Source organism: Mauremys reevesii, linkage group 1 (assembly GCF_016161935.1).
Source record: "Mauremys reevesii isolate NIE-2019 linkage group 1, ASM1616193v1, whole genome shotgun sequence".
Lineage (NCBI taxonomy): Eukaryota > Metazoa > Chordata > Testudines > Geoemydidae > Mauremys > Mauremys reevesii.
In genome coordinates this window covers 46,399,903-46,415,444 of record NC_052623.1, presented here as the reverse complement: position 1 = coordinate 46,415,444, position 15,542 = coordinate 46,399,903, and the positions used below count along the sequence as shown (strand labels likewise).

Genomic DNA, 15,542 nt, shown 5'->3' with positions numbered 1-15,542 from the left:
AAGTGCTTCAGAATTGATTCTTGGAGGACCTGCTCCATGATTTTCCCAGGGACTGAGGTGAGGCTGACTGGCCTGTAGTTCCCTGGATCCTCCTCCTTTCCTTTTTTAAAGATGGACACTACATTAGCCTTTTTCCAGTCATCTGGGACCTCTCCTGATTGCCATGAGTTTTCAAAGATAATGGCCAATGGCTCTGCAATCACATCCACCAGCTCCTTTAGCACTCTCAGATGCAGTGCATCTGACCCCATGGACTTGTGCTCATGCAGCTTTTCTAAATAGTCCTGAACCACTTCTTTCTCCACAGAGGGCTGGTCACATCCTCCCCATACTATGCAGTGAAGTGCAGTATTCTGGGAGCTGACCTTGTTCGTGAAGACAGAGGCAAAAAAAGCATTGAGTACATTAGCTTTTTCCACATCCTCTGTCACTAGGTTGCCTCCCCCATTCAGTAAGGGGCCCACACTTTTCTTGACCTCCTTGTTGCTAACATACCTGAAGAAACCCTTCTTGCTACTCTTAACATCCCTTGTGAGCTGCAACTCCAAGTGTGATTAGGCCTTCCTGATTTCACTCCTGCATGCCTGAGCAATATTTTTATACTCCTCCCTGGTCATTTGTCTGATCTTCCAATTCTTGTAAGCTTCTTTTTTGTGTTTAAGATCAGCAAGGATTTCACTGTTAAGCCAAGCTGGTCGCCTGCCATATTTACTATTCTTTCTACACATCGGGATGGTTTGTTCCTGAAAACTCAATAAGGATTCTCTAAAATACAGCTAGCTCTCCTGGACTCCTTTCCCCCTCATGTTATTCTCCCAGGGGATCTTGCCCATCAGTTCCCTGAGGGAGTTAAAGTCTGCTTTTCTGAAGTCCAGGGGCCGTATTCTGCTGCTCTCCTTTCTTCCTTGTATCAGGATCCTGAACTCGACCATCTCATGGTCTCTGCCTCACAGGTTCCCATCCACTTTTGCTTCCCCTAATAATTACCCTACTGATGCCATAGTGCTTTGCACCATGTGTTGTCCTTTACACCCATGCTGCATTAGGATTGGGTAGCATTTCCCTTTGCACAGTGCTGCATGATCACACAAGGTGCATGGCAGAGGGGATTTAGGCCCTTTGTGCCCTGTTTTCCAACAAGCTGCCACTGTTTCTGATAAGGTTGCTAGATTTGGTGTAAGAACACCAACTCAAGCAGTAGTTCTTAGTTGAGTAAGTTGTATAAATAGCTCTCTTCCAGCTTAATGTACGTGCCATTGTGCTATTGCACAGCAAAGCCAATAAGTGGCAGGAATAGATGAATACTTAAGTAACAAAGATGTTGCTTTTCATTCTATAGTCCCTAATCATGAACAACAGAAAGTATCTGAAATACTGCATACAGAATATGAAGTGTTTTTAAGTTGTCTATGAGCACTCAGGATGTCTTCTTTAAGCATTTTGCTATTATAAAAGATGACCTTTTACATAATACTGCTGCAGCAGCTAAAGCTAAATTATTCCATTACTTCAAGGTTTGCAACTCTTTATTTACAAGGAGCTAAAAAAAATCCACTGAATCCAATGAAAAAATATAAAAAGTATTTTATTTTTTGAGAAAGGGATGCTGCTGTGTTCACACTATCATGCCACATTGGTGTTGGGTTATTTTTTTGTTGCTTATTTGTATATTTTTTCTAAATGGAGGTTCAACATAACAAAGCCTTTACCTATGAAATGTTCCATTTTTAGCCACAGTTTTCTGTTCTTCGTGGATGACCTGAAATTTCTTAAGAGACCCTTCCCACCTACATAATAGTATGTGCAACATGACATGTGCTAGAAGAGATTAGGGAAGCAGCTGCTGAGGCCCAGCAGCCAATAGCCACCAGCTACTGCCACAATATTATTTCTGAAGCCTAAGTCATCTCTAACCCTGAGCTCGCATTGATCTCCCAGAGCATGTCTTACATTATAAAACAACAGATTCCTCGAGGGAAAGTAAGGTTGAGGTGTTTCTTTTGCTGGAACATAGTTTCCATATTGTATATCACAGCTAAAGAACTAATTACAGGGGTTTCTGCTCACTGGCCAGACAGCCTTTTTCCTTCCTTCCTTTGCATTTTATTTCCAATTGTACATTGCACAGCCATTAGTATAGAAATATTCTTGGCTGAAATAGCTTAATTTTACCCTGCTATCATCACTTCCTCCTGGACTTGAGGAGCAGAGTAGAACCACGCAACCATTCCTGGGTGAAATCCCATCCCAGGTCAGTGCATGTATAGTTTAGTTAGCAATCCCTTCCATGACTGCTGTGTCGTGGCCAGACCCTGCGTGGGGACACAGCCATGTCGTTTGTTTGCAGATGAGCCAGGGAGAGTTAATGTCTGTGAATTCCCAGCCTACTCATGGACTAACGTACTGCTCACTGTGATTAAGGATAGCAGAATTGGTTCCTTGTCTGGTAGTATGATTTTTTCCCTCTAAAAATATTTTAAAACATCTCTAATTAAAAAGGGATGCTGCTATAACACACTAATTATGGACATTTTAAAGCAAAAGTTACAAGAAAAAAAATTGGAGTTTTTCATTTTCCATGTTGGTGCATTATTGATTGTAATGGCTCATCACATATGTTGGTGACACTTGTTTCATGGTCTTTTCTGGTCATCATATCCACAAACTATATAACCATTTTCAATTATACCCACTGAGTTAGCAAGAATGGTGACCCTTCCCCCTCAAACTGAGCCTGGATTTCTGTTTAACTGCCCAAACTCAGTAGGATCATGTTTCCACTGCAAATAATGTTTAATGGTCCTGGTAACCCAGAGTTACAATAATATGAAATATGAAACTCACAAGATCTTGTGGCAGGCATGAAACTAATCTGTGTCACATCTGCCCATTAACATTTCAATGCATTGCTGTCTGCATAGTTTTATTCAAAAGAGGGAGAAAGCACTGAGTATATCAAAGTGAAATGCACTCAAATGTATTACTTATGTTTCATGCAATTTTTAGGGTAAGTTAAAAAGATGGTGGCTGTGTGGCACTTCTTTCCATCTACAGCACTGTGCATCATTATGGCTCAGTTGCCCCATCTGTCAGATGGAGATAATGATCCCCTCGTTCTTTGAGGTCTATTGATGAAAAATATATATAAGAGATGGTGATTGATTATTATTGTCAGAACTCCCAGACTATTCTCTGTTATGGAGCAATACTGAAACCTTATCAACTGAGCTGAATAATATAGAACCCCTGTCTGCTTAGTTTCGTGACTGCCTTTTCCATTGCAAACCCATGCTCCTTTCTGCTAGCTAACACAGTGGTGCATATATCTCTGCTTACTGCCATGATATTCAATATGTAGCTCTCAGGCTGCATCTGGCTGTTCATAGCTCTGTGCACAGCACTCTGAGCAAAGCACTGCTTGGAGCCCTGGTGATGATGAGGCATTGATGTCTTGAGGAAAGCTGACAATTTAAAACAAAGCCACAGACAGAGACAGGCATGTGGGTGGCAGTGACATGGACAGAAACAGACTTCTCAAGGCTCAAAACTGGCGACCGACTTCAAAGGCTCGATCTCTCACTGAGTCATCAGTAAGGCTGCACCTATTATAACGTTTATGTGGCTGTTTTGGTGAACAAATTAACGATTGCTTTGCAGTACTCTAAGCTGCTGCCTTATAAATAAACTTCTTTTGTGCATTTACAGTGTATTCCAAACTATTTTTCATGTCTCTGCGGCTGCTGAAGGTTGCAGCTCAGTTACTGACGATGAGGTCAAAGGTGCTTTCAAGCTCAGCCCTCAGCTGGGGGAAGCGATGTGCTCTACTGGTCCCTGAGTGACAGTTCCTCCTGGAGGTTCCCAATGACCAGAGGAAGGGTGTCTGCTGCTACCTATCTTCATAGGGTGCAGTATAACCTGCTTATGGACCTGAACAGCTCTGCTGGTTGTGCATAGGAAGTATAAGGACATGGGACCATGTCCTTTCTATGCTCAAGCAGTTCTTTCACTCTGGGCAGAACAAGATGGCCTCCTGCGCCTTTCAGGGGTTGTCTCCTTTTGCCCTCCACTCCATGTATCCACAGAGCATGAGAACCCAGCCTGGCCCTATGTAAATAGTACGGATGCCATTATCTCACTGGCATGCACTGTGAAAATTGCAGTGAGTCTAACACAGCATGTGAAAGAATTAGCATCATTGAGCCTCACTGTTCCTTTCAGTGAAATGTTGATTTAGACACGTTTCCTTTTTTTGCATGTTTCCTTTGAGGAGTTTGTCTTTCTCTAGTTGACTGAGTTAAATGCCCTGTGGCCTTTGTGGAAGTCTCTCTCTCTCTCTCTCTCTCTCTCTCTCTCTCAAGAGTATCCCAGCTTTCTTTTGTTTCCAAAAATTGCATCCTCCGCTACAGCTATCCCTCTACTCGGCATTCTGCTCTCATGGATGGAATGATGCTTCTTTTTAATCCTAAACAGGAAAGGCCAAAATCTACTGTTTAGTTCTTTCTTTCTGCTCATCCATTAGTCTTCCATAACTGTTCAGTGTGCCAGCCATGGGGGCCAGGGCTAGATTGTGATTTGGCCTATATACATATGCAAGTGAGTTAGGGGGAATAAGCACATCCTTAAGCTTGTGCACAGGCTATTTGAACACCAGGTCCAGGTGCTTAGAAGTCAGCAGGCACCACATGCCTGTATACTCCACCCAAGAGCAAGGAAGCATGGCATAGGTTGACGAGGCCAGAGAATGGATGGAGCTTCAGCTCCATAACCTCCCCATACCACTGACCAGCACTGGGTGTCTTGTAATTTTCTGCTGGAATGGGCCATTAGTAAATGATTTCCCTCCCCACAGAGTGAAGAGACGAAGGGATGGAATTGTCCCTCAGAAGTGTCTCAACAAACAAACCAAAAAGCAATTTGCAAAAATGTTCAGGGAAAAATAAAAATGTGTTGAACTGTTGACTATTATGTATTTGTATTACCATAGCACCTCAGAGCCCCAGTAATTGTGCTAGGCACTGTACAAACACAGACCAAAAAAGGCAGTCAGTCCCTGCCACAAAGAGCTTACAATCTAAGTATAAGACACAACACAGCCAGCCATTCCCCTGTACTTGTGATGTTTCAATTAATGTACACATTACTCACAAAACAATGGTGGAGATTTTCCTCAAATGATCCCAAAAAAACCAACAAACCCTTCTGGACTGAGACCCAAGCATGGAGGGAACCTCGAATCATAGAATCATAGAATATCAGAGTTGGAAGGGACCTCAGGAGGTCATCTAGTCCAACACCCTGCTCAAAGCTAGACCAATCCCCAACTAAATCATCCCAGCCAGGGCTTTGTCAAGCCTGACCTTAAAAACCTCTAAGGAAGGAGATTCCACCACCTCCCTAGATAACCTATTCTAGTGCTTCACTACCCTCCTAGTGAAAAAGTTTTTGCTAATATCCAAACTAAACTTCCCCCACTGCAACTTGAGACCATTACTCCTTGTTCTATCTGCTACCACTGAGAACAGTCTAGATCCATCCTCTTTGGAACTCCCTTTCAGGTAGCTGAAAGCAGCTATCAAATCCCCCCTTATTCTTCTCTTCTGCAGACTAAACAATCCCAGTTCCCTCAGCCTCTCCTCATAAGTCATGTGCTCTAGCCCCCTAATCATTGTTGTTGCCTTCCGCTGGACTCTTTCCAATATTTCCACATCCTTCTTGTAGTGTGGGGCCCAAAACTGGACACACTACTCCAGATGAGGCCTCACCAATGTCAAATAGAGGGGAATGATCACGTCCCTCGATCTGCTGTCAATGCCCCTACTTATACAGCCCAAAATGCCGTTAGCCTTCTTGGCAACAAGGGCACACTGTCGACTCATATCCAGCTTCTCATCCACTGTAATCCTTAGATGCTTTTCTGCAGCACTGCTGCCTAGCCATTCGGTCCTTAGTCTGTAGCAGTGCATGGGATTCTTCCGTCCTAAGTGCAGGACTCTGCACTTGTCCTTGTTGAACCTAGGGCTCAGTGAGGGTTGCAGGGGATGGGACTGGAGGGGGGCTTGGGAGAGTGAGGGGTCAGGGTCCAGCTGGTTGGGACTCAGTGGGGTGGGGTCCAGATATGGGGGGCTCCTGATGCAGGGGGTGAGGCTCGGTGGGGTGAGGGTTTGGGGGGCTCCTAATGCGGAGGGGCTTGGTGGGGGGGGTTGTGCAGGTGGGGGAAGGGATCACTGTACAGGGAGCTGCTGCTCCTGTCTGCCCAACCCCTGTGCCTACAGACTCCCTGCACCCAACCCCCGCACCGAGCCTCACCTGCACCTGGACACTCCTCCCCTCCAGTCTCAACTCCCCACCCCCATGATGCAGAGCTTCCTGCAGCCAGGGGAAGTTTCTGGGGCTTGATCTGACCCAGTCCTGGCTGCTCCATGTTGAGGAGGGGGAACTCTCTCACCATCCTCCCCCAACCCCAGCTGAGACTAATGTCCCTGGGCCACCAGGGCATCCCCAGGCCCCCTCCCCTGGGTGATTTACCTGCTCTCCTGCTGCCCGAATTGACTTATCTGAGGGGCTGAGGAGGGATGAGTGAGCACTGGTGCAGCTTCTCTTTGTTTCCCCACAGAAACCATTTTCTGCAAGGAAGCAAAGGGAATCTGTGGGAGGGGGGCATTTTTCTGCTGAGCCGCAGGGGTGCAGAATTTCCCCAGGAGTAATTAGAGATGCCTAGAAAATTGGACATATTGGACCAGTTTTACACCAGCTTAGAACCTGGTCCATCATCTTTAGGGCCTTGATTCAGGAAAGCCTGAAAGCATGTGCCTAAATTTAAGTCAACAGGACTTAAGCATATGATTAAGTGTTTCCCTAAATATTTTAATATATTAAAATGGATTTAAAAATAACCATGGAAATTCTGAAGTAGAAGTTTGCATCTGTTTTAAAGAGTGCACTATACATTTCAACAACCTACCTTGATAAGGAAGTATTCCAAGGGTTAAAAAAAAGATCAATCAATATCTGCATGTGTTCACTTGGTGTGTTGTTAAGCATCAGTTAGATCAATAGTTCAGTGCTGTGTCTGGAATTCACATTAAAACACAATGTCAGGAAGGTTGGAGTTAGAACAGTATTGATGGTAAATGAACGTAGGTCATTTGAACTGGTAGATTCAGGCTCAACATGTCAGTTCAAGATAATGGAAATCAATAAAGGGGCAATGAAAAAGTTAGTGGAAATGGGAAGGGGAAAAGAAAGGAACACAATGAATTACAGAAGTTAGAAGTTTGCTTTGTCTTCCTTACTTGATTTTCTAATATTTTGTCATTGCTTTAGTGGAAGAAAAAGAAGCTAATAAAATGTTTCGTTTTCTTTTTACTCTATAGTATTAGGGTCAAATCTTGCAAACTTTCACTCATGTGAGTAGCCTTATTGACTACAATAGGACTACTTAGATGAATAAGGGTTTGCAATCTTTCCTCAAAACTCAAGTCATCCACCGTCCTGATCAATTTACTCTTCTATGAGCTCCTTCTAATTTGTGATTATCCTTCCAAAAATTTGGTGACCTGAACTGAATGTTAGATTTCAGGTGCAGTAATACCAAACTCAGGTGGAGAGGAGACATTGCCTCCCTACTTTTGATGTGATACCTTCGTGCATGTAGACCAACATTCATTAGGTTTTTTTGTCACCATATCACACTGCAAACTCCTGTCTAAATGACTGTCTACCATCACCCCTAGATTTCTTTATGGCTTGCCTGGTTTCTCTCTCCTATTAAGTACATAAGATTCAGATTGTTTTTCCCTAGGTACATTAACTATCTTCCCAAACTCAATTTCATTTTTCTCTTTTCTCTCAATATTTCTAACATCTAGGTCCATTTAAATTATTTCTCTGTCCTAACAAGTGTTTGCAAATCCTCTCAATTTAGTGTCATCCACAGATCTGATTAATGTGCTCTTTACATCCTCTTTTAGATCCCACCAAGAAATCCTCCAACTCAATATATTGCCATTTATCCTTACCTTTTTGTGAAGATCTTTTCAGCCAGCTTTCAATCCAAACCAATTTAAATTAAATTTTAAAAAAGGTTTTATTGTATCCTGTTTATTTAATTATTTAATATCTATAAGTATGTTAAATGCTTTACTAAAATGCAAATAGCATCTAGTGTGTTCTCATCATTCACTAGTGTTGTTTCTATATGAGAGAGGGAACAAAACACCAGGGATGTTGGAAGAAAAGCAACCATCAGGAGTGTGTAAAAAAAAGGTATAAGAAGAAATATAACAAGCCCCACAACTAGCACACACTTATGCTGGATAATATCAACTTTGTTATTTTCATCACCACTTAGGCTACCTCTCAGTTTGGTCCCATATATTTATTATCCATTCTACATTAGCTTATTATTAGCATTATTATTTATATAGTAGTAGTGCCCAGAGGCCCCATCAGAACAGTGTATACATTACATAGATGAATACACAGTCCCAACTCAGAAATGTTTACAATGTAAAAATACAAGTGCCATCTGAAGGTTATGGGGAAAGGGATACACATAAGTGCATAGAATTTGATGCACATATGTACTGTGGCAAGGCATCTCTTTCACCTTGTCAGCCTCAGCGTTCCTCCCTCTGGTGGGGTGGTGGTGGGAAGGAGGCAATAGTAAATCATTCCTACTCCGGAGGTTTTCTAATTCTTAACTTTGGTTTATTAACAGTATGTACAAGATGGGCCTCAGGGTAGTCCCAAGTCGTTCTCTTAAGCGAAAAAAACACAACACAAAAGGTATACATTTCCTTGCCCCCACCAGAGAACTGACTTTGCTGGCTTCTGGTTGCCAGCCTTCCCCCAGATAGAAGTAAACTCAATATTTACCCAGTATGGAGGAGAGCAACTCTCCATCTAGGAGAAGCCTTTTCCCCCTGCTGCCCCTAATCCTGCTGCAGCTTGTTTCTAATCCCTCCTCCTACCCCTCTCGCTAGAGGTGGTTTTTAAAGGTTACCAGAGGCCCTTAATTGAACTCAGGTGTGTCTAATTAACCTGAAATAACCTCTTTTCAGTTCATAGGCCTTCACCATTCTACGAGTCATATTCCTGCCTTCCACCACTCTCCTATAGATGTCAGATCTGATGTTGTCATGGTACAAATGCATTTTAAAAATAATATTGTTATAACTAGATGAAGTGTCAATCATCTTCAATGCATAGTCAACCGATGGAACTATTTGCCACAGGATGTTATGAAAGCCAAAACTATAACAGGGTTAAATAAAAAACTAGAAAAGTTCATGGAGGATAGGTCCAATGGCTATTAGCCAGTGATGGGCAGGGATGCAACACTATGCTATGGGTGTCCCCAGCCTCTGTTTGCCAGAAGCTGGGAGTGGATGACAGGGTATGGATCATTTGATGATTACCTGTTCTGTTCACTCCTTCTGAAGCATCTGGCATTAGCCACTGTTGGAAGTCAGGATACTGGGCTAGCTGGACATTGGTTTCACCCACTATGGCCAATCTTATGTTCTTATCTGCCTTGCAAACCTGCAATCATTAAGTGGATAGTTTCTTATGAGTGGCGAAGCAGACATGGATTTGGAGGAGGGATTTGATATAGAAGGGATAGTGGTCTTACAGATCAGCTCAGGATGGGAAACTGAAGCACAAGCAGCATGTTTCCAAGCACAAACCCAGTTAATATGGAGGCAGATTCTACTCTGGATAACAAAGTCCCACCACAATCTTCCAAAAGGTACCCAAGAAGTTGAATACTATGATGCACAATGAAGGGCTCAAATGATTCATGGAAGGCCAAAATGACTCAAATATGACCAGTATGGTGTCTTTGTTTAAACCTGAAAGTTACTTTCCAGCCAGTGCACTGACACGTCTGTGCAGCACTCAGCGTCCATCTTAATAAAATAAGCTTCTCAACAGATTTAAGTGCCAAAAGGAGAATTTGCCCAGCTGTCTGCACATGCCAACTGATTCGTAGACAAGTGGACAAGCACCCAGCTATATAAAAAGCACACTTCACGTGGTATTTCTGGAGAAAGCATGTGCCAAGCCATTTGTAGTGACTTTTAGAAACAAACCACATTCAACATCTCCCAGGTTAATAAAGATCAGATGACAGCCTACATACTTTCAAAGTTTTAAAAACAAATATATGTACAGCTTACCAGCCAAGGATGTTCCACTGGTTTTATTATCACTGACAATGAAGCCAATGTTGTAAGAGTAGAGTGAGATGGCCAATTCACTCATGTCATGTTCTGTGCACAGTCTAAACCTGCTGCTGCATGCATTTTCTTAAGAATGATGTTATTGTTATTATTTATTATTCAATATCTTCTGGCAGAGGTTCACAAAATCTGACCTCATTTCAGTCACTCAACAAAGGCGTGTAACATTTTTTAGAGCTGCAGGAGGAAGTACTTTACCCATTCACAGATTAAAACTGGAAGTGACAACTTAATGAACCTTGACATTTTTCTATACTTACTGAAAAGGCTGGTAGAGCAGTAGAAAGCTGTCCCTGATGTTCTTTTCATCACAAAGATGGGCAGAACCAAGTCCTACACCACATTCTTTTACGGGCTCCATCACAGGAGGGCAACTTAAATATCCTAAGGACTCAAACAGCAACCCACTGGAGGGCATTGCAGTGAGGATGCACCACTTCAGCTCACCCTCTGCTCTCCCTGACAATATCTCCTGCAAATGCACACATGCCCCAGTGGAGGGAAAGTTACAGCAACTTTCAATCCATGGCAACAGCCTCTGGCAGATTTTCTACCATCCAGGAGAGACCTCATGCCCTGCTGAGGGGAAGCAGGTGTGAATGTAATCTAATGGGGGTTTTCTCTATTTCAAGTTGAATTAAAAAACTCTAAATAAATGTCCATCCATTGAAAGCATAGAATTTCACCTGGTTTTCTATTTTTATGTTCTATTTTATGATCCAAAGCACATAAACTGTCTCAGGGTTGTTTGAAAGGTTTACAAACCTACTTTGAGTTTTGCATTTGTAACAAGATCTCAAACCCAGGTGAGTTTTGCACATTTCCAATTTTATGTAACAAAATCTGATGCCGTAAGAATTTTACATTAATTATTCTGGCATCATTCCATATTACCTGGTCTGCTTGACCCAAAACTGAATTAACATTCCCATCTTTATGGACTGAAAGAGATAAAAGAAGCTACTGTGTTGGGAAAGCAAACAGTGTTGCAGCTGTAGGTCATTAGTTGCATCAGTAGTGATGCAGTGACCTGGTGTATTACCATGCAATGTCTGTTTGGTGCCATTTGTGAAATGGGTTGGTGATGCCAATCCACTTCATCTTGGACATTGTTGCCTCTGCTAAGACAGCAAACCAAGGTGTCAAGTAGTGTCAACTGAGGCATTAGCTTTTGCCTTATGGATACCTAGGAAATGGACCAATAACACATTACACATAGTTATAAAGTCATTGATGATTCTTCACAGCCATCAAATAGTATAAATGTTTGGTCAATAATAATTCAAGCTGAACTCAAACAGCTGACCTGGTGGTGAATGGCCCTGTATTTCATTACTAAGCCTCTGAGTCATCCAGTGCCTCTTTTCTTTTAAGTAAGGTCTCTGCATGGGTTTTAGATATCACTTAATGGAATGTGGATATTAAATGTATGTAAATCCATAGCATTTTGGGTAGAACCACATTCCACCATCTCCCGTTATAAACACCATCTCCTCCTCCTCTTCAAACCTGTCAAACAGACAGGAGAGCCTAACAGACTCCAGAGGTAAATCCCTACTTCTGGTGGGCTAGTGCTGCTGCAGAAATGGAAATTCACAGTGAAAATAGCTCCTATATGCAGACTATCAGAGAGACCTACTACAAACTGTTTTGTAGGCACCTAGAATAATGAGTATCCCTGTGTCTGTTAAACAGAAAATTGTGCAGTTAGTTTTTCCCATGGTTTTAGTGCCCAGACATATGAAGACTCCTATATATATTTTAAAAAGATTTTTAACCAATTTTTTTTTGGAGGAAGGGACCCACAGCTGTACCTGAATGACATTTTAAGCACCAACTGCTATGATAATCTTTGGACACTTATTTTCCTTATGGCATGACATTTTGTACAGAGCTATGCAAAACTCAACAGTTTTGATTCTCAGAGATTCATGGGTTTTTGTTTGTTTATTCCAATAATTGTGCTTCAGAACTGAATCAATTCCAGAACTCAAACTGGAACTCCATTGAACCTAGTATTTTTTCCTTTTAGAAACCCATCATTTTCCCCCGGTGCCCTCTTAAATTCTTTTCCAGGCACTTTCTATTCAATCTTCAGTTGCTAAATAGTTGATTCCTCATTATCACTGTGTCTTTCCAGCTTCTTCATTTCAGCTTCCACCTTCTCTTTCACAGCATTACTTTTACTTTCTGTGCAGTCTTCTTTCACACAAACATATTTCAGATGAGGCTGCTGTCATACCTACATAGCTATCTATTTCTTTCCAGTGCTGCTTTCAAAGATCTCAGTTCTATTCATTCCTTTTTCAAAGTGAGATGTTTTGTATTACCTATACACTTTAGTGATAAAAGGAGATGTAATGAGGATCAGTTTCCAGAAAAAGAGAACATTTATCCTCACAAACTTTCAGTAAGCTCTCTGGGTTGATTTTTTTCTTTAGCTAGATTAAAGATGCTACATGTTCATTTAAATTCTGTAGCAAGACACTAGAGTGAGTCATCCTCCAGTCTAGGAGATATGAGTTGGTATCATCATGACTTGTGGTTACTGCCTGACCAGCATGGAGATCTATATCACTGGCTGCATGTTTACCTGTTCCCTCTGGCATTGTTCATTCTTGCTGCATTCAAGACACTCCTTCCCAATCACTGGACATGCTGGCTATCCTTTAAGAAGATACTGCACTTTCTGTGTTGTCAGATATCCCCTTGTGTGCCTTTAGCTTATCGCAGATTTTGGATTACATTCCATGCCTAGGGCCTATGTTTCCACTATTTCCACAAACTGACTGATGTCCACAAATCAGTCTAATATGAGCTTTGGCTCTCTACAGGCCTGATCCAAAGCCCAGGAAAGACTCCTGCTAATTTAAACAGGCACTGGATCAGGTTCTTAGAGCTCACTCGTAGAACTTGGTTGTTGAACAATGTGGCAAAATTTTCACCTGGATGTCATAAGCCAAATTAATAACCTCATATGTGAATCCTACATGGCATAAAAATAGTCTCACCTGGGTTTTATCTTGCTTGCCTGAAAGCCAATGCTTGATCTCCCCATTACTTTTCGGAGAAGTCACCAATCAGAATGTTTCTGTCCCTTGTGAGGCCTCATTCCCTTTTCTAGGTTCCAGCCATGGGAGCTGTAAGTTTGTCTAGTGTCATGTTCACAGTTCACATGCAGATTGCTTTATTCATGTTTAGTGGTCCTGCAGACAATGACAGTTATAATGATTCTGGGCCTAATCTTCAAAACTGTCTTTATCTGCAACCTACCAAGACAGCTGTACTTACTGGGAAATGGAAGTGCCTAGGGTGAAAGAGGAAAGACATTCTCTGTGCAATGTCCTAGGCAGTAGAAAACCTTACTGGAGGGCATCAAAATGAGCCCTCACCTGACCAGTTTCAGATCTCATTGTAAGACATCCTCTTGAGAGAGGTCAACCCACAGTAACAGAAACTGAAGGCCAAGGCTGAAGCAGAAAAAGGTGACCAAAGAGGGGAAAATCCAAGTTTAAGTGGCAAACACTGGATTGGTGAGAGCAGTGTTTACTTTGAATTTCATGCTTATCATAAATGACTATTTGTCCCCAGATTGTACAATATGTTGCACATGACAGATCACAGAAGCAAAGAAATTAGATATGACCAATATGTACGAGGCTATATCTGGTCCATATTCTGGGTAACAATTTTCCCTTCAATATATTCTCCCAGTGCCTTATCCAGTCTAGCTTTAAATGCCTCCAGTTATTTTTCTGAAGACAGAAAATTTGGAAAAAAGGAATTCCAATCCTGATATTTAAAGAGAAGAAAATACATTATACTTATAGTTGACAAATTATTTTTGTTCTTAAAATAGAAGCTACATTATTTTCTTCCTTGGTTCATTACCAACACCACAAAAAATCACAATACAGACAAACGGATTCTTTAGGATATGATTTCCTGCATTTATTTCTATATTTGCATCACTTAATGCTTCCCCCCGCCACCCTCAAGATAATATTTATAGGATTAACCATCATATTGTATTTATATATACATAAACTAGCAATTCATATACATGGTGTTTTTACTTATCAGCTGAACAAAAGGTCACCTCAAATATTTCTCAAAAACATGAGTAAGTTTCTCCCCATCAATTCACATACAAAGAATGTTCTGAAGCAAAGATTTTTAGCCATAAGGTTGGAATGTGGAACCAGAAGAAAGTGAATTACTAAGTAAAATAAAATAAAACATGCAAATCTAAGCCTAATATAGTAATAAAACTGAATAGAGATAAAATCTCACCCTCAGAGATGTTTCAATAAGTTTCATTCACAGACTGGACACCTTCCTAGTCTGGGAACAATCCTTTTCCCTGGTACAACCCTTGTTCCGGCTCAGGTGGTAGCTAAGGGATTTCTCATGATGGTCTCCCCTTTTGTTCTGTTCCATGCACTTATATATCTTTTGTATAAGGCAGGAATCCTTTGTCCCTCTGGGTTCCCACCCCTCCTTCTCAATGGAAAAACACCAGGTTAAAGATGGATTCCAGTTCAGGTGACATGATCACATGTCACTGTAAGACCCCAAGCCTTCATTCCTCCCAGCCTGACTCACAGGGAGGCTTGCCTGCAAACAGAGCCATCCACAGTCAATTTTCCTGGTTGATGAGAGCCATCAAGATTCTAAACCACCCACACGTTGCATAATTACAATAGGCCCTCAGAGTTATATTTCATATTTCTAGTTTCAGATAAAAGAGTGATACATTTATACAAATAAGATGACCACACTCAGTAGATTATAAGTGTTGTAACGATACCTTACAAGAGATCTTTTGCATGAAGCATATTTTAGTTACATTATATTCACGCTCATCAGCGTGTCGGAGTGGGAAGTGGATGGGGGCGGGCTAGGGCAGGGCTCTCTCCTCTTTTTTGATTGTTGAAATATGGTAACCATAGGCGAGGGGAAAGATGTATGTAGATGGGCTGGCGCCCAAATACATCCACTGCAGCCTGTAGGAGCCCCCGGGGGGGCGCCAGGCTGCAGCCTGGGCAGGAGGGGTGGGGGGGCATGGCTGCTCCCCGCTAGTGCCACCGCCGCCTTTGCAGGGCTGCTGCCCCCCTGCACCATGCCGGCTCCTCCATGGCTGGGGCTTGCTTCTGCCGCAAGCGGGACACTCTGGCTCTCCGGTGCCTCCAAAAGGTGGCTCCTCCCTGATGAGCTGCTGCAGCGGCCCAAGCCCGGCAAAGCCAGTGAGTGGACTCGGGGTGGGGGCCACCAGGGTGGGGTGGGAAGGGCTCGTGG

The 15,542-nt window shown here is 42.3% G+C and overlaps 1 long non-coding RNA gene across 3 annotated transcripts in view; it reads right to left on the bottom strand.

Annotated features, from left to right (window-relative positions):
* Positions 1-2,988: 2,988 nt before the first annotated feature.
* The window catches only part of LOC120384622, a 73,648-nt gene continuing 61,094 nt past the window's right edge, over positions 2,989-15,542 (bottom strand). For all 3 annotated transcript variants that reach the window (XR_005588977.1, XR_005588980.1, XR_005588983.1), the window contains 2 exons: positions 6,962-7,069; positions 2,989-3,125 (listed from right to left, as the gene is read on the bottom strand). This is a non-coding gene — a long non-coding RNA (uncharacterized LOC120384622). The remainder of the gene's footprint in view (positions 3,126-6,961; positions 7,070-15,542) is intronic.